The sequence below is a fragment of the Rhipicephalus microplus genome, chromosome 9 (genome assembly GCF_043290135.1).
Source record: "Rhipicephalus microplus isolate Deutch F79 chromosome 9, USDA_Rmic, whole genome shotgun sequence".
NCBI classification, from domain to species: domain Eukaryota; kingdom Metazoa; phylum Arthropoda; class Arachnida; order Ixodida; family Ixodidae; genus Rhipicephalus; species Rhipicephalus microplus.
In genome coordinates, this window is record NC_134708.1 from 76,108,999 (window position 1) to 76,129,276 (window position 20,278).

A 20,278-nucleotide genomic window follows, 5' to 3' on the forward strand; every position below is an offset into this window, starting at 1 on the left:
TTTGTTTTTTTCTCCTTGCACGATGTGTTCATTTCACCCCGTCCCCCTCCGAAAGCTTTCTGCACCAAACGTTATCTTGCTATACCACCAGGATCGACAAGCTTTCACCAAGCGGCGATGTGATCTGGTAACGTCACAAATTTAGGTTACATGCGACGTTATGATGACTTTATATGGCGATGTAATTAGGTGACCATATTTTGTGTCACTCGTGTTAACGGCGTTGGCGCAAGGCACCGACAGCCAATTTTCGCGTTCGTCATAAGGCTGGACCACACGTGTCCGTTGCAGCGCGTCAACGCGCGTCTTCTTGACACGGCGCCGCTCTCTTTACCTTTAGAGAAAAGGGACGGGCACGTTCGTGTGGCCGCGCGCCCTCTTTCCAGAGAGAGAAGATGTGGCGCCACGTCAAAAAGCCGCGTGCTGACGCGCTGTGACGTGCACGTGGGGTCAGGCCTTTACAGGGCACCTCGCCACCTTGCGTTCGATGACGAAAGAGCATTTTCCTCGTATTCACTGCACTTGCAATATGCGATACCTCCACCTCGCCACCAGTTTCATAAAAGCACGTTAACGATGTTTGAATTAGGCGTTCAGCGTGTCCGGATGTCGTGCTTGTCGTCCACACACTCCCCTTGCCCAGTTGGAAACACGCAAGCCCAAGGAAAATCAGTTCATCGCGCAGGATGAAAAGAATGAATGGGAAGCTGCATGGCACAGGGGAGCAGAATTCAGTTAACAATTTATGTTTCGCGCACATTGAAGAATTGTTGAGAGAATAGAGACTATTATAAACATCGCAGGAATCACTGTTTTTGCGTCGCAAAGTTTAAAAAAAAAAGTCGTAAAAATGCCACGAGAACACAATGCGCCCACTTCTTGTTTTTGTATTGTGAGAGGATGGTGAAGGCCCCTTTAAAAAATTGTTACGTTTTTCTTCTACGATGAAATCATCTTTTATACAGCAGTAGCGGCGCTGGAGCGTTCGGTCGATGGCGACGCCGTCCGCGGAGACTGTTCTGCGAAGCTTTTATGCCTGAATGAATTGGCGAAATGCTGCTCGATCGCAGCTTTATCGACGAAGAGGAGAAGAGATGTAGTCAATAATAAAAGAAATCATGAATGCAGCAGCCACACGCCGGAATTGGTTAAGGGATTTGACTGGTTACGGTGGAGGGACGCATTACCCACTCGCAAAAGCTTGCAGTATTAAGGAGTGGTTTCCTATGATCACTCTCTTGCCAGCTGGCTTAGAAAAAAGAAAGTGCGTTCTACAACCACCATCGGCCCTACGAGCGATGTTGTCTAACACTTCAAGAAATACGCATAGAGAGAGAGAGGGGTAAAGTGGGAGGGAGGGAAATGTGATGCTCTACATTTGTTACACGCTTCAATGAAACAAAACTGCAACGAAATGGCGCAACACAAGCGCGCAGGTAATATTCGCTCTTGACCCCGCCGTCGTGGCCTAGTGGCTAAGGTACTAGGCTTCTGACTCGCAGGTCGAGGGATCGAATCCCGACTACGGCGGCTGCATTTTCGGTGGAGGCGAAAATGCTGTAGGCCCGTGTGCTCAGATTTGGGCGCACGTTAAAGAACCCCAGGCGGTCGAAATTTCCGGAGTCCCCCACTACTACGTCTCTCATAATTATATGGTGGTTCTGGGACATTAAACCCCATATATATATTAAATCAATATTCGCGCTTGTGTTGTGCCATTACGATCTTCGTCCGTTTCGCATCATTGTATCGCGCAAGAAGTTTAAACTATCTGCAACCAACTGCCCCCTTCCCTGGCTCTTCGAGATGTGATGCGGAGAGGCAGGGTAAGTTATTCGGAAAAGAAATATCTGGTTGGCTACCATGCACTGGCGAAGGAGTAAGGAGAGACCAAAAAGTAACAATGAGAGGGAGAGAAGCAGAAACGCACAGATAAACACTGACACCCAGCAAAATTGATGAAAAAGAGATAGCCGCTGTAGAACAGTTCTTCGAGCATCGAGGGCGTTATCGGAAGGTTAGGTTCTGTTCCTACCCACAGCGACTCCATTTTTTTTTCTTCTGCTTTAATTTTCATCCCTTTTGTGTGATAATTAATACGCTACCATTTAAACCTGCAAATAGTATCTCGTACAGCTTCCTTTGTTTCATTGTCTGTTGGTTGTCCCAGGCTTTTCATTAATACAGAAACGACATGCGTTGGAGGAGGCAGAGCCAGGGCCTATATGAATGGTGCGATAGGCCAAACAGGCACACAACGCTGGAGGGGGCTCCATAAGTACGCAATGAAAAACTGCTTTCTGTGCACGCCTTTTAATGCAAAGAAAAGGCGATATACGCCATTGCCTTCAAGTCGCGTTTGGGAAGTGCGTAAGGCCGCCGCGTAATTTATTTCACTTCGGCAGTGCCAGATATGGAGATGCAGTATGACGCCTATAAAACAAAACGACCCATATAATGACGTATCCCGTTACGATTCCACTATATTTATTTCTAGTATTGCGGCTGTACGTCAAAGTGACCTTCACAACAAAAGATTTAGACTTGGTTTAAAGGCGTTTTCCTGCATTCTATTTGGCATGCTTTAGGAGCAATGGCAAAAAAAAAAATACTCTCGGAACGTTTTCTTTTTTATGTTTGTAGCAGTTATGAACACACGACCTGCATAATAACATTATTCAGTGAATATAGAACGCCTGTGTGTGAAAACGAGTGAATTAATCTGTTAAACCGTTACTATTGTATTGTTCTTTTTCTTAATATAATTAATGCAGTTTTTAATGTTTTTAATGTGACAAGAACTTGCGTTGTTTCCCTGCTTTTTACTACAGTAGATGACTCTGTCGGATGACCACTGTTGTACACCTACTCCTTTGTAATGTGTTTTTATTAATACAAGCCAGATGCGCTTATGTATAATAATTTGATGCTCACTGTTACAGTGCTCTCATAAAAAGCCTTGAAGCACCTTCAACCGGTCACAGATTTTCTCCAGAAGGAATACCGAGAAATTGCAACAAAATGCTGGAAACAAAGATCTCATTGATTGGTTGATTGGTCAATTGATGATTGAAATTCCGTTTTATAAGTTAATAAGGCAGAGAAGCAGCAATTTACTAACATTATCGACAGTAAAATAAATTGAGGCACCCAATATTATTATGTCGTGTAAGGGCGCTCCGCAAGATGCCTCTCGTCAAGCCACCTATAGTCTGTCGCCAAGCGAAAAGTTGGTCAAGGCGCAATCAGTTTCTTTTTTTTTTTAATATGGAGGTGGCATCTTGCGATACTTCGATTCTCTCATTCTTAAACTCTCTATAATTTCTTGTTACGCCTGCTTTGTTTATGTGCTTTCCCTTACCTGTTTATCTTGCACCCTTTCCATTTGGATTTAGGTTCCGTGTTAAGAAGTCCCAGGTGAAGTACCTTTGACGGGGAGGGGGGGGGGGTTATAAATTGGGGGTTCAACTACGGCCGGACAAGACACGCGCGTTAGCTCTCGTGCTTTTTCAGTGCGGCCATGGTTTGACCTGCACCCCACCCCCCATTTCCCGGAAACCTTACATTTTGAATGTGTACAGGAGCAGCAGCACGATGTGCCGTAAGACGGAACACTAGAACTATCCAGTTTCATATTGCTCGCCTTTAATTAGGAGATGTGGAAACATCGTGAGTGCACGGAACTAGCTTGTCCGAAGAATTCAGAACTCAAGGGGACACTAAAAAGGAAAGCAAACAATTTTTATGTTATTAGTAAACTACCCTTTCATATTTCCACAATCACGACGCTGGCCCAGAGATGAAGATTGGTAAGCGATCGAACGCGCACAGAGAAAATGCGCGTGGCGACACCACCTCGAAATGCCTGCACCGAACGCCGTGACGTCATAAATTTTGGCGATGTTTACTAGGGTCTAGACAGCTTCCAAATAAGTAAATAAAAGTCGCAAAGTCTGCTGATGGGGCCAGAGAGTTTAACATGCTAAGTTTCGGGGGACTTTGCTGAATAGCTGTTGGTAGAATACGACGAACTTTGAAGTTAGGGATGTTAAGGATGTTTGAAGTTAAGGACACTATCTTGTCCACCCACTCACCACACAGGTGGTAATACCCATAGAGTCTTCTAATGATTCATATGTGGGGTTTAACGTCCCGATACCTCCATATGGTTATGAGAGACGCCGTAGTGGAGGGTTCCGGAAATTTCGACCACCTGGGGTTCTTTAACGTGCACCCAAATCTGAGCACACGGGCCTACAACATTTCCGCCTCCATCGGAAAAGCAGCCGCCGCAGCCGGGATTCAATCCCGCAACCTGTGGGTCAGCAGCCGAGTACCTTAGCCGCTAGACCACCATGGCGGGGCCCATAGAGTTTTCTCAAATTAACTAGAGGGGACGCACACAAATTTCGGCGCGAAATTTCAAAGCTGTACTTTGACCTTGATTTCTTCTCAACGAACACATTACAGTAGGATTAACAACGTTGCATTTTTCACAGAACATAATATCAATCTAAGCCAATTTACTGTTTTACTTTAGTGTCCTTGTGAGAGAGTGACATCCGGACATGCACTGTGCGAATGTCTTCATTTTAAGGGGGGACACCTGTGTAGACGCGTATACAATTATATAAAGGGGGTCAGAACTCTACCCCCCTTGTGTGCAATATATTTTTGGCCACGCCCCTACCAAGGTGATCAAAATCAAGGCGAAGCGTGCACGTCATGCCTTATTGTCATGCTGCAATTGTGGTACGCGAGAAAACTGCAAAAAGTCCAATTTCTTTGAAAAAAAATTACCGGTAAGACGATTGCATAAAACGCGTTTTTAGTGCCTCCTCAGAATCGTCGATACGTGTTGCAGGCTTTCCTGGCTTAATCTGAGGGATAAGAAAGGGGCAGCTCCTTTCTCAATCTACTTCGATAAACGCATTTTGCTTTTCACGAGGGTATACTCGTCTGAAAAATAGTAGCTATGCGACAGACCACATTTTAAAGTAAACAATAAATGGTGTATATTTAGAATAATCTCCACCATCGCTTCCTGTATCTCTGTCGCCAATGTGTGTTCGCAGTTTCTGGAACCAGTTTTATCTTCCCTATTCTTCATTCGCACTGAAATGGGCGTGTATCCCGACCCGTTGAGGCCGCTCACTCAGTGACATATTCTGCGGCCAGCGTTTCTGGTTTTCATTCATCGCGCGAGTAACCTGATCTGAGGTTACATTGCTTTTGTTGAGGCGTCTAAGCCTCTAGCCTTAGTAAAGAACTGAATTGCAGCAGAAGCGTAGTTGCGCTTCCGAGAAATCATTGCTAATTCGAGACCGCAACTCTACCTCGACCTTTAAACTCGGGTCAGTTTTGGGCAGTGCCTCGTCGCGGCGCCAACTCCGCTTGTCAGCGGTCACTTAAAAAGACAGCTTGACCACCCAACCTTACCTTGGCCTTTGACAAAGGCTCACCGCAGGCAAATCTACGCCCTGCGTTCGGGAATCCCTTTCCACAACTAACCGGGATCCACCAGTACAGCTGCAGGACGTCCCTTATAGAGCAGCGCTCGTACGAATTCGTCGAAAGGCCACCACTGCGAACACCGCAAGGGACGATCGCTAGCCCTAAACTGGGTCGCAGTGGTAGCTCCACGGATCCTGCCGGGCAGCGAGTCCGAATTGAGCCAAAAGACGATACTGATCTTCGGCAGTTGTTCGCCCCCGCTACCTATCTGCTCGGCAATGGAAGAGCGCGAAAAAAGCGCGCGTAGCGCTTTGTTTTGTCCACCCACTCACCGCGCAGGTGGCAATACCCATAGAGTTTTCTAATGATTGATATGTGGGGCTTAACATCCCGAAACCTCCATATGATTATGAGAGACGCCGTAGTGGAGGGCTCCTGACTTTTCGACCACCTGGGGTTCTTTAACGTGCACCCAAATCTGAGCACACGGGCCTACAACATTTCCACCTCCATCAGAAATGCAGCTGCCGCATCCGGGATTCCATCCCGCAACCTGCGGGTCAGCAGCCGAGTACCTTAGCCACTAGACCACCACGGCTGGGCCCATAGAGTTTTCTAAAATTAACTAAAGGGGACTCTGGCACTGCGATCGTTCGGCGACCATGAGAATGACGGATAGTACACATATTTGCCTAGTCCTCGTACTTCCGAGTGGCGAATCGCACTTGTGGCTTCGTTTATCGCTGTGTTGTGGTTTTGTTCCGAAGGAAAGAACAAACCCTTTTGAACTTCGTGACCCGATTTGAAATGGTAAACCTAAAAAAAGAGGTGGTAAAGCACTACCGCTGAACATCGGCTGATTATTGTTTCGTGAGGAAACAGCTCCAAGCCACACGAACCCACACGGAGCCAGAAGCAGGTCAGAAGTACGAAGACTAGACCAATCCGTGTACTATCCATCATTCACATGCTCCCTGAAGCGCCGTGCGTTGCAGCGCGCATAGACACTAGCGCCTGAGTTTACTCAAGTGTATATTTAGGAAACTTTATGGTATTACCAGATCGCGGAGAGACCATGCATGTTGAAAGTTCACATGAAAGAGTGCGCGGGGATGCCTGACGTTCATTTGACTATCAAAGTGGGAGCATTAGCGTGCCACGGAACTTAATAGAACTTTCTGTTGGACTATATTTGGACACTTGGCATATTGAAGAAACGTGGCGCAGCCTGGCATTGTTTCATTCAAGCACGCATTCACGCACGCAAGCAAGAACACACTCCGCAAACAGTGCTCACTGCCGAATGCATATTTTGCGTGACAGAGCATATTTACACGGTTTTTCAATACGCCCTGACATACGAGCCCTTCTACAATTCTCGAAGGCAACATCACTGAGCGACCGCTTGTAGAGCCAGGCACTGGTGCGTGCGTGGGGCGGGCGTGTGTTGTGCAAAGTACATCTCCTCCTCCTCTGCATACTTTTTACTCCCTGTTGCCTCTTTCCCCACCTGTATAGGGTAGCAAACCGGACGTTGTCTAGTTAACATTCCTACCTTTGTTACATTATTTCTCTCCCTCATACGGCTGGTAGTGAGGGCAGTTTGTGGGGTGTGTTCTTGCGAGTAAGCGCGTGTGAATGTGTGCGTAAATGCGGCAACGCAAAGTTGAACCAAGCCTCTTCAATGTGGCTTGCAACGGAGATGCCGCAGCGGAGGGCGGTGGATAATTGCGACCGCCTGGGGCTCTTCAACGTGCACACACCCATAGAGTTTCTCAAAATTAACTAGAGGGCACTCTGGTGCTGTGATCGTTCAGCGACCATGGGAATGATGGGTAGTACACACATTTGCCTAGTCTTCGTACTTGCGGGTGGCGAATCGTACTTGCGGCTTCGTTTATTGCTGTGTTTCGGTTTTGTGTTGAACGAAAGATTGAACCCTTCTGAACTTCGTGAGCCAATTTAGAAAGTAAGTCTAACAAAATAAAATGGTGAAGCGCAACCGCTGAACATTTGCTAATACTTGTTTCGTAAAAAAAACAGCTCCAAGCCACACGAACACACACGGAGCCAAAGGCAGACCAGAAGTACGAAGTTTAGACAAATGTGTGTACTACCCATCGTTCCCATGCTCGCTGAAGCGCCGTGCGTTGCAGCTCTCATAGACACTAGCGCCAGAGTTCCCTCTAGTAAGTATTGTGGGAAACTCTATGTACACACCTACACGGACATCTAGCATATCACCGCCATTCGAAATGCTACCGCCGCAGCCGGAATCGAACTTGCACCTTTCGGGTGTTTCAGCTGAGCGCCGTAACCACCGAGTCACGTTAATCAAAAACGTATCAAATGTGAATGAAGAGTGAATCAAATATTGTGAGAGCCTAGGATACCACAAAAAAAAAAGAACTGTGTTTGCAAGCTTTCCAGTATAACTGAACTCTCGTGTTCTGACTCGGTTCATTACCACGATATGTTCTTACTTGTTCTAGTTTGTGGTACACTTACTCGCGTTTCTATTTAAGGAGAACCATTGTTTTATTTTATCACTTGTATTCAGGGCTAAATGGTGGGGCTGTAAATTTATCTCACAGCAATATTTAGCGAGCGCGAAGACGCGCACCTTGCATGTTGCCGGCTCAAGGAATCGCCTGAATAGACCATAAATTGCCTGCGTGCCTCAAGCCGATAATTAAGTGCCCATAAAGCTGTCCCAAGCAAAAAAAAAACAATGACAACAGTCCAGCGATCACAAATTAGAAGAGAAAGAAACACGTTTGCGTGACCAGACTGATTGATATCACAAAAGGAAGTTGGCAACGCATCAAAAGTACTATTCTTCTTGCTTCACTAATCAACGTCAAACTAACCAAAAACGTAAGGCACGCTGCGGGTGATAGCACCGATGCGTAGTTGCGAAACTTAAATGGCACGCTTTCCTGTAATTACTCGTGCAGGTATAGCGAGCACACGAACAAACTCTATACAAAAATTAATAAAGAAAAAAATGACAAGACAGAAAAAGGATCGTATAGAAGCGACAGTGTCCCATTGAAACCCTGCAGGGACAACAACTTCAAATTATTTCCTTTGATCATCACTAAATACGAGCTATAAGAAATTGCTCTAATGCGAAGCTGTATGCTTTTGATGTGTTGTGTAATTATGCAAGAAGAAGAAAAAATCTGGAGAGATTTAAAGAAAGTTTGAAGTTTCAGTCAGGTTCACAACCACATATTTTGTACGGAATGAAAAAAAAAAATGATGGCGTGAATGTGTTATATATATCCCGTCAACTCTGCATGGAACTTGGACAGCAAGGCGTGCTTGCAAACCTTATCATGTAAAGTAAACGCTTGGCGTTTGACTCTTTCCATCGCATCGATATTTTCTTCATTTGTTTGTATTTGCTACCTCATTTTGTTACTGGATTTTTTATTGTAAAATAACTATTATTTTATATTTTTTTCTGTTTCGTTTCTCTGCTGCAGAACACCGAGGAAAGAAGCAGCCAAGGTGCTATACAGAGCGATGACTCCACACCAGTCAAGTTACAATAGGTAAAAAATTCCATCGTGTTTATCAGCATTGCAGGATTATGAACGGAGGTAAGAAAAGGACGCAAGGTTGTTGAATGCACGCGTTCATGCGAACAAAAGTTTCTCGTTTGCGCGAAATGAAGAAATTTACTTTAACCGCAGATAGTACATAAAGTGTTATACAACGATAAAGTAGGTTAGAGCGCTACAATGTTCATGCTAGCAAACAATCCTGCAGTCTAACTGAACGAGTATCAGTTGTTGAAATTGAAACGCGATGCTGAATAGAGAAAAAAAATCAAACAAATAACTTTAGGAGAAGTTGTGTCCCTATAGTCTGTTGCAGTTGAAGAGACTGTATCTGCACACGTTAAACAGAAAAAAAAAGAAAATTGTGCAATACATTTGCTGCTATCCGCATGACACGCAAATGTCGTTACGGGTGCAATCTTGAAATAAAGATGACCACATAGAACATGTCGGTTTGTGCAAAATACGAAAAATTTTGGAAATTATGCGCCGACATTACGTTAATCTAATATGCAGGAAAAACGCAAGTGAAGGCATGACAAGTTAATGTATCACATGAATGATTCATATATTCTTGACACAAAACACTCCATATACGCAGCTCTTATAAATCTACAAAAGAAATATATCATTTTTTTTTTGCAAAGAAGGAATTCATCAAAAAAAAAGCTGTTTTTCATAGCAGATATGCGACGTGTTCCTTACTTGAAGTCCTGGTGGAGCTCATTGCGATCGGAATAACGAAGCCGGTGGCCATCTCACTCAAAGGCGCGGAACTCTTTTGTCCCCTCCACCGTAGTCGATGAGCCTTGCTTCTGGTCCTCCGGAATGGAGAACCCACAGAGTCCCACAATGACACGACGCGACTGAGACAGTCAAACGCCGAACGACTCCGTGCACGCCAACAAAGAGAAGCCTCTGTTTTTTTTTTCCGGACAACCCTTTAAGGACCCGGCGGAGTGCGCGTCGCAACAGCGAGCTACGCAGCGCGAGATGAGCTGTGAACCACCGGCGACGACAAAAGGTAGACGCCAACATCCATCAAGGGAGCCGCCGACGCGAGACCGCGTGTAAAACGGCTCTTCTCTTTTTCGCTTCGAGCGCGCCGAGCGCCGGTCATCCGAGCGATTCGGAAAACGCTCTCCCTGTACACCCTCACCTTCGAAAAAAAAAAAAAATCTCCTCCCGACGACTATACACCACCGGCGCACAACTATACCAGGGGCGTCTGTACGTGCCAACGTTACACACCACTCTCTCCGCGGTGCTCGCCTTTCCGGAACCTCCTTCATCGGTTCTTTCCGCAATATTACGTATGCCACTCTTCTCCGTTTCTTCTAATACAGTGCTTCTTGAAGAGGAGGTATAAGGTCGGCGCGATTTCCTTCCTGGAGTCGTAAGTTTTAGGGGCTTTAGTACGCGGTACTGTACCCTCTACTCTTTCACAGGTAGCCTTCTCTTTTCTCTTTGGCTCGGACCACGCAGAACGCATTGCGATTGCCAGACGTATCTCCATTTTTTTTTTCCTGCCTTCATTTTTCGATTTTCGTAGTGTAGAAAACGTACGCCAGCCGCTGAGAAGGTGGTGGTGGTGGTTAGAAGAAGGCGCCTAATTTCTGCAGCCCGGTAGAGAGCACGGCGCAACCGCTGAGAAGGGAAGGGGGGCGTGCTAGGAGGCGATACGTACGGCTCATTAAGTCTCCGGACATGAACGAGAAGGTATACTTTACTACGAGGCGCACATGGTACATGGTACGCGTGTGCTGTGGCCACCCTGCAGCGAGACAACCGTTTGTACGGTACACCCGGACATGTTGACCTAATTTATCGCTGCGGCCTCCTGGACCTCTCGCTTAATGCAAGGCTCCGTCCATTGAATGGACGGCCCTACACCTGAATTTGTCTTCCTCTTTTGTCACTCTGGGTTGGCTACGACAATCAATATCGCGTTCGTTATTACACACACACGCACACACACACACGCACACACACACACACACACACACACGCACACACACACGCACACGCACATGCACACACACACACACACACACACACACACGCACACACGCACACGCACACGCACATGCACACACACACGCACGCACGCACACACACACGCACACACACACTTACACACACACACACACACACAAGCACACGCACACGCACACACACAGAAGTATATATATATATATATATATATATATATATATATATATATATATTTATTTGTATATTAGCCACTTACAAGCCGCTTACATACACCTTGCCGCTTGCTGTGCTGAGTGTCAGCCGAAAGGGTGGGGCCTACTACAAAAATTATTTGCTTTCTTTAAAATATGACTTGATTAGGCTTTCTTTATTATTTAACCATGAAGTGGTCTTACAAACGCTGCATCAAGCGAATATTTTCTTGAACCACATGTGGTCAACCACATTGTGGCCGCATCATGCGAATATTTTCTTCAACCGAAATGCGGTCAAATATAAGACAAATCACATATTTTTGCCTATTTATTTTTTTTCAAGGAGATTTGAAATCTGTTTTGCCCTTAAACATATTTATGCAAAAGTAAACCTTTCTGAAACCACAATAGTATTAGTATTGCATAGAAAAAGTTTCAGCTAGCAAAGTAAAAAATCGCGAACTTTGAAGATTTTTTATTGTGTTCGAAAAGGCATAGCTGCTAGGTAAACGCAAAAATTTTAGAACGGTTCAGAAGCACAACTAAACAAAACCTCTTTAGTAGCTAAAGCGCTGTTTTGAAGTTCCGCATACAAATATAGATTTTATGTACATTTTTCTAGAGTGCACACTTAACAGAAACAAGTAAACTTTGGGGGGGGGGGGGCACGGTCTTGGCAAATTTTTTCTACCAAAAATGGTCGGCCGCATACTCCATGGGGCATACGCAAAAGGTGTAACTTTTATCGGCAGAATCTGTGATGGTCGAGTGCCGCGTCTGGGATATTTTACATGGAAAGACCCCCCTTCCCCATCCCATATATACACTTCTTTCCCTTATATATATATATATATATATATATATATATATATATATATATATATATATACGTAATAATGAGATATAACAGACAGTAATGCCAAGGAATGTACAGGGGAAGTTATTAGAACCAATGGAATGTAAATAAGAAGAAAGAAAAGTGGGTGAAAATAACCAGCCGTGAGCAGGAATCGAACCTACGGCCTTCGAATAACGCGTTCGATGCTCTAACCACTGAGCTATCACAGCGGCCTTCCCTCCATCCACTTTTTTGGGTTTATATGTGAATTTAGAAGTAGGAGTGTCAGTCAGCGCCATCTATAAGTCAAGCGACGAGTGTGAAACACTCTTTTATACGCATGTGTGGCGTCATGTAGCAAGTGAACTTATTACGAGCGGGCAGCTGATTAATAGTCCCTCGTATACAACCTAATGACACCAAGTCTGCCAGTACGAGACCCTCGTTAATGAATAAGGGAAAGAGGTGTATACCTAAGGGCTCGTTTTTCCGTGTTTTGACACAATATTAATGAGATCTAACAGACAGTGATGCCAAGGAATGTACAGGGGAAGGTATTAGAACCAATTGAATGTGAATAAGAAGAAAGAAAAGTGGGCGAAAAAATAACCAGCCGTGAGCAGGAATCGAACCTACAACCTTCGCTTCCTGCTCACGGCTGGTCATTTCTTCACCCTCTTTTCTTCCTTCTTATTTACATTCCATTGCTTCTAATAACTTCCCCTGTACATTCCTTGGCATTACTGTCTGTTAGATCTCATTATTATTGTGTCAAAACACGGAAAAACGAGCCCTTAGGTAGACACCTCTTTCCCTGATATATATATATAATACACGTGGGGTGTTTTTCAATGGGAATGTGGCCTGATGTTATGAATATACCCGTGAAGCAGGCACAAAGGGGAAACGCATAGGAAAACGTGAAGAGGATGCAGCGAATGTTCGAGCTTATTTTCGTAATGCTGGACTTGCGCTGGTCATTTCTGCTAACAAAGTGGGCGGCTCAGTTTTGTACAATCTCAAAGTTAGCAATTAAATAGTTTCTTGAGGGGACCAACAGGTGACACGATTTTCATAACTGCAGCTGTATAAACGTGAGCTACGCTAATTTGCGAATGTGAGGTGGTGATTTACGCAGATTGCGGCGAGCGCACCAAAGCGTTTGTGATGGTTTAGAACCGATAGAAGTAAGATGGGGGCGCCACGAAAGATTGTTCGTTAGGTTTATCCCTGGATGAATGAATGAGCACGAGATATGGCAGAATTGTTAATAAAGTAGGGGAAATCTGAGTTCGATTGCTAGCGAGTGAAAATAATTAGTTTACATTCTGGCCACTAAAACCATCGCAGTATCCGATTGTGCCTATCGTATCCGAAGCTAAGAGTAGCACCATGTCTAGAATATTAGTGCCGCGTGTGGGTTTATTTACCACCTGTGAAAAGTTGAAATACAATGAAAGGTCAAGAAACTCACTTGTCGTTGGGCAGGGTGATGATAAAGTGGGCCACTTGATGTTGGGTAAATTAAAGCACCGAAAACGTACGCGCGATCTATGGGACATCGCATGAGTGCAGCTGAGATGCTGTTTGGCAATTTATCTAGAAATAGTGGACTATAGCGTCAGGCAGACGATATCAAACGTATATTAGTATGTTCTCGATGTGCGCCCCACTTGCTGCCCATACTATTTCCAGATCAGAGATTGTATCAATGATGAAAGACGAGACGTTTTTCTTAATGGCCAGTAGTAACCCTTCACCTCTCTTTTGTGTGTGGTCATGGCTCAAAATGATGTAGTCCTTTCGAAACAGTAGTTTATTGTCCCTGATAATGTGCGTAACCAAGTCTTGTAAGGGCCAGCACATTTGAACAGCTGTCATCAAGGAAGGCTGAAATTCAGTTGCATTTGGGCAGAAGGTTTCTGTGGTCATTGAATAAAAACGATAGAGGCAGAGTGAACGCAGGTTCTGAAGGTTCATCCTAAACACATTTGTTCCTCTTTCTGTCTACCTATCGAGTAGAAAAACAACAGAGTTAGTGGGTGAGTAAACAAAAGTATGTATCTCAGTCAACTCGGAGCTTATCAACCGATAATCGATAAGGCTTAGCTTTTACCATGGTTAATTCAAACGGTTTTCTTCTTTCTTGGCGTGTTGAGGATGAAAGTCTTTTTTTATTGCAAATTCTGAGCCATTAAGTTTGCGCGAAGAATCCAGAATACTTTGCTTGTCCTTGATGGCCGTGTTTGCAACATAGGCCGACACTTGTTTGGTGTAAAATGACCTAATCTGTCTACTTTATCAAATTGTGAACCAGTCAGTGAGAGATCAAAGTTTTCGGAACAGAGAGTTATGATCTTTAGTCCAGACGCTTTCCTATCTTCCTTACCCTCATCCTAAATACCAAAGAAGTGTATATTCAAACGTCGCATTCGGTTTTCGGTTTCTTCGCTCCGTGACATCATCCTTTTCAATTGACTGGCAATGTCAGAAACATGCGAGGCGTTTGGTTCACCAGGTACGAGAGTAGAGTAGGCTGCTTCCAGCGTCCCAACCCTTTCATTCAAGCTGTTGATTTTGCTGTCACTCGCTTCCCGTTTTTCTTTTACGCCTCGAAGTTCTCAAAGTATAGCGTTCCGACTTTACCCGTTTCTGCGCATGGTCTCCAGAATCGAAGCCGGGGAGCGCGACAGATCGGCAATGGCGAGACCTTGGTTAAGTTCAACATATTCGGTAACGAAAAGTAACAGGTAACCACACCAAGACACGTGAGCGCGGAAAGGAATAGCAATTTCTTAGTAATGTCAAAAACAAAGGGTGGGCACGACACGGCACTGAAACAACGCTCAGAGGTGTTGCACTGCATAGGCATGATCCAAGTAATCAACCTGCATTGGCAGAACCGGTAAGAGCACCATCATGACAGTAGTGTCGGGCCCAACTGCGGAAGTCTGAGATAGGCGGTTACATACCACGCCGTTATCGTGAATGATAGCCGTTATCGAGCCATGTAACCAAACTTAGCAATTCTCAATGACTAGCTTTGGTTTCGCTAATGAATTTGGTTGAGCTTCATTGCTTCGAATTAATTACCAGACACCGATTTTTGAAATACCAAGCGGCAATGACCTGTTTGCAGGAAGGCCCGCTATTTTTTCCGTTTGAACCAACTGCCTGTCTCCGCTATTTGAAATGATAATTAGTTAAATATATATAATTACTGCCATAGTAGCTGTGTCTTAAGATGTCTGCCACCACATAAATGGTGATTAGGAATGCAGAGAGAAAGTGCCCCATTTCAATTATTTTTTTTAATATGTGGGCACATTTTTTAAAATACCCAGTATGGCCAGGGCGAAACAGAAATTCGTCCATACTGTGCGGAACAGCTCGTAACGTGAACGGGCCATAAAAATTAAGCAAGCCATAATACTGACCACTAGTCCATTAAAAAATTAGGAAAGAAACGGATGGGCGGGAAACAACGATAGTGATTTCTGCACAGACGTTATACTGGATCATTAACTTTAATAAAACAACCGTAAAGATTAACGCAGTGAGAAACACCGGAGCCACACGTTTCAGCTTCGCCGGTTAACCATCCTTGAGAAGTGCATGATGGGTGGTGACTTGTTCTTTTCTCGCTAATATGCGCCGATACGATTTTTACTGCGCGAGTTCATCGTGTCTCCATATCTTTATCGCTTCTCCGCCATAATCTACGTGACTTGGCTGCAGTCGAGCGCCGTATTATAGGTTTTGCCACGGCCTCCGTGTGAAAGCAGTTTCCATATTACAATGCGTGCATCTCGTGTCCTCGCGTTAGATCCTCTTGCGCCATGGCCGTGACCTTTTGGGTTAACACTGCGAGCTGTCGCGACGCAGAGAGAACGTGATCGTAAGCTGTATCGTTCTCGAGAAGGTCCGGTTTTGCAAAATCGCGCTCATTGTTAGGCATGGCTAATGTACCGCTCTTGCACGCCCCTGTCTTGACCGTGTATGGTTCAGTAGAATATGGCTTATGTTACAGTAGGAGGCCGTCATGGAAGGAGACTTATCGTGGCTCTATTGTTTAGTTTAATGATTACTATTGAGTGATTAGCAGCTTTGCACTTGTCAAAGCGGGCACTCACGCTAGCTCACAAAATACCCTTGAAAACTATGGCGAGCGTTGAGATGCTGTAGCATCTCATAAAGTTTACTCTCGTGGATGAAAAATGATAGCTACAACGAAGGCACGCAGAAATATAAATGCCTGATGCGAGAATGGCAACATAACTATGCTTATACACAATGCATAGACCTTAATACCATCCTGAACATTCTGACATAATCAATCAAGGCAAAAAAAAAAAACATGGACCATCCTCCCGAAGCGAACCCCGATGGGATGCGAAGCAGCAGCGTTGCATACGGGTGCCATCACGGATTCAACGGTGCTAACGCGGGTGCCGCGGTGAGCGTTGGAACATTTGTTTGAAGCGATGGCTGGCGTTGGTCTTGTAGGTGACACGTACAGACATGTTTCAACGCATACGTTGGGCGCTCGTCATGTTTATTGCGCGTGAACATTGATTGATCGATCGAAAACATTATTGGACTATTTACAATGTGTTCTCGCTTGTTGCGGTGGTCGCGGTAGATGTCGCGGGTGAACGGACGATGCGGCAGCTGCGAGCGCCGCAGTGAGCGCTCAGCAAGCGAGGGAGAGAGTGACGTCTGCGCGCGCGGCGAGGGGAGTGACGTCAACGCGCAGCAGCGGCGTGGCCTACTTGGCACTGCGCCAACACTTGCAGCGCGTGGCGCGTTCGTACAGAGGGACAGCGTCACGCAGGCTAGTCGAAGAGCTGCTTTGCATCTAAAAATTAAAGCTACTCAAGACCTGATAACGCAGCTTCACCAACGTCACCAACACATGATCTCAATGGACAAGCACAAAAGGTCATATAAGGGAGGAAGAAAGAAAAATTATTGAAGCTTGCTCCGAAGTTGTGCAAGGCTTGAGACGGCGCAACTGGACGATTCTGAAGACAAATCTGGTTGGATGCATGTAGGTTGTTACTAACTGTATTGCAGGTTGTTCTACGTTGAGTCTAGGTGATTGCAGGGCTTTGGCTAGGTTATGCTAGGTTGTTTCAACGTTGATTGTAAACGCGGAGAAATACAAGTAAAACCAGAGACAGCCACAGACACGACAAGGAGGTCATAACTCCCGAGGAGGAAGATCGTGCTGAAACCACTCGTGAGCACATCTCATTGATCTACGGGCAATTCTCCGTTGGCGTATGAGTTCCATCGCTTAGGAATTTTTTCGCAGCCGCCCTTGCCTTCCCGGTAGCGTAGCATGTTCTGATTTTACGTACTTTGGATCTTCGGCTGGCCACCGTCGCTTCACAGCCATACTGAAGGGATAACTGTTGCTTTGATTGTTTTTATTGAACCAGTGGGGGGCAGTATGATTTACCAAACTTGTGTGGCACTTACCCGTCTATGATTTGTTTGGCTAGTTGCTGCCTTTATTTTCTTGAACCACTGATGACTATTGAGAGTTACTCAATTTGTGGCGCACACCCATTATCGTAGTTTTCTAACAGGCCACCCGCACAATTTACGGCTAGCTTCAACAACTTCGCTGCTAATAACGCAGGGTAGGAACGGCGAAAAAAATCATTTCTTCATGTATGTACCGAGAAGACAATCGGCAAAGAGTCATGTAACACAATATTCATCATCAACATCAACACGATCAACCTATTTGACTCATCAACATTTCTGTGCCACCGAAATTGGGCAGTTCCCAACAGAGCTGTGCACGGCCGCATTGACCAGCCTGATGCTACAGAGCTGCGAATCCACACGACCCTGCCCAACGCCTAGGAAGAAAAGCCCGGGTTCGGCCCTGTGTCATTATGTGCATTTCCTGTAAAGACAAGATATCGTTTTCCGAAAGGGTGGCATTTTATTCAACAAGCGATAAAATGAATTAAAACGATCAAATGAACGCAGAACTTGATGTCTTTCTACAAAATACATTTCTTCCCGCATGCACCAACAGGTCTGTCCGAAATAACTGGATTTCTTTAAAAAATTATCATGGCGCTCCTCATATACAAATATGTACAAAAAATCAATATTGCTAACGACAAATCCAAACCGTGATTAGATCACTTAGGTCTCTGAGAAATGAAAAGAAAAGGTTATGTGCTTGCACGAAAAAGTTATCGTCCTCTGAGTCCTGGTCTAACTATATAAAGACTGCTTAAAATCTTACGGTTTTGCTGTTAGTGAAGCGAAAAAGAAATATTTTAACACCAATCTGTCTACACTTTTGCACACTAACCCCAAAAGATTCTGGCGTACCATTTCGCCAAATCGTGGCAGTGACATGGTTACATTACAGAACACTGATAATATTCCTGTGTCTGCATCTGAATGTGCTTCATCCTTCAAGTTGTTTTTCTGCTCCATCTTCACAAATGAAGACTTTTCATCAGTTTCCTGCATCTCTGATTTTGAATACCGCTTCATGACCCCTATCAGTGTTACTGTCGAAGGCATATCTAAACTTATAAATGGTCTAAAGTTGTCTACATCATGTGGTGTGGACAATATTCATTCCAAGATGCTCAAAAACACATGCACTTCGTCAAGTCAAATCCTATGCCACATTTTTCAACGGTCTTTATCCACTGGTAAACTTCCCGTTGACTAGAAGACTGCAAAGGTTATTCCGATATTTAAAGACGGGAACAAACACTGTCCTGGTAACTATCGCCCCATCTCGCTAACATGCATCTCTTGCAAGCTACTGGAACACATAATCGCCTCCAATATTTGCAGTCATCTTGAGTCTAATAACTTATTATTTGTAAATCAACATGGTTTTCGGAAAAATTGTCGTGCGATACCCAACTATTCGAATTTACGCTGGATATACATAACAGTATGAATAACAACAAAATCATTGATTGCATCTTTCGACTTTGCGAAAGCATTCGACAGAGTTGCCCATTGTCGTCTAATAGCTAAACTATCGACGCTTAGATTCAATTCATCAACATTATCTTGGCTCCAGAATTTTTCATCTAATCGACAGCAAATAATAGTTGACAATAGCTTTAGCTCATCTACTTCGTTTGTCTGACCAGGTGAACCCCGGGGTAGTGTATTAGGCCCTCTTCTTTTTCTCATTTATAATAATGATTTGCCTAGTAACATTTTTTCCTCTATTCATCTTTTTGCGGATGACTGCGTAGTGTATAGGGCCATTAACTCTGAAGAAGACCATTTAAGATTGCAACAGGGCCTCGACATAATTAATCAGTGGTGTCATCGATGCCAAATGACGCTTAACACACATAGGTGCTGCGTACTTTCTTTCATTCGTAAAAAACGTGTTTTTCCTTTGCCTTACTCTGTATGTTCTGCTGTAATTACCCGTTCATCTACTCACAAATATCTCGGCGTTCATCTTTGTTTTAACCTTACCTGATGTAGTCACATCACAAAGGTATGTGCGAAAGCTAATAGAACTTTGGCATTTTTGCGCCGGAATCTGCATCATTCACCATCTTTCATACAGCAACAGGTCTATCTAACCTTTGTACGCCCTCAATCTGGTCTCCTCATCAACAATACCTAGCAGATAAAGTTGAATCCATCCAAAATCATGCAGCCCGCTTCATAACTTCAAGGTACGATCGCTATACAAGCATCACCCAAATCAAACGTGATATACTGCCCTCCCTAACTTCGATTCCCGCCGCTCTGTCACACTACTATGCATTTTCCACAAATACCACTACAACGCTTGGACCAGTCGTCTCTCGATTGAAATTCCTTCGCGTATATCTCGTCGTTTTCCTAATGATCCGAGTTTCAGACGCATCTTCGGTCACACACTGTCATTCAATAATTCTGCTTTGCCGCACGCCATCGCAACTTGGAACAGTCTCCCTGATGAGATTATTTCATCAGGAGACCCTGTGAAATTTCAGGAGCTTTTGCAAGTTTATATGTTTCCTTGATTTTTGTATAAAGATGTTTTACTACCGCGTATTATGGTGCTTGTTCTTTTCTCTTACATTGTATAATCTTTCTCCTTTCTTTTTGCCTTGTTGCACTTTCCTTTTATAATTTACTTATGGTGAATTTTCTGTAAACCCTCCCCCCCTCCTACTCAATGCCCTTCGGGGCCTGTAGGGTATTATGAATAAATAGTAAAGTAA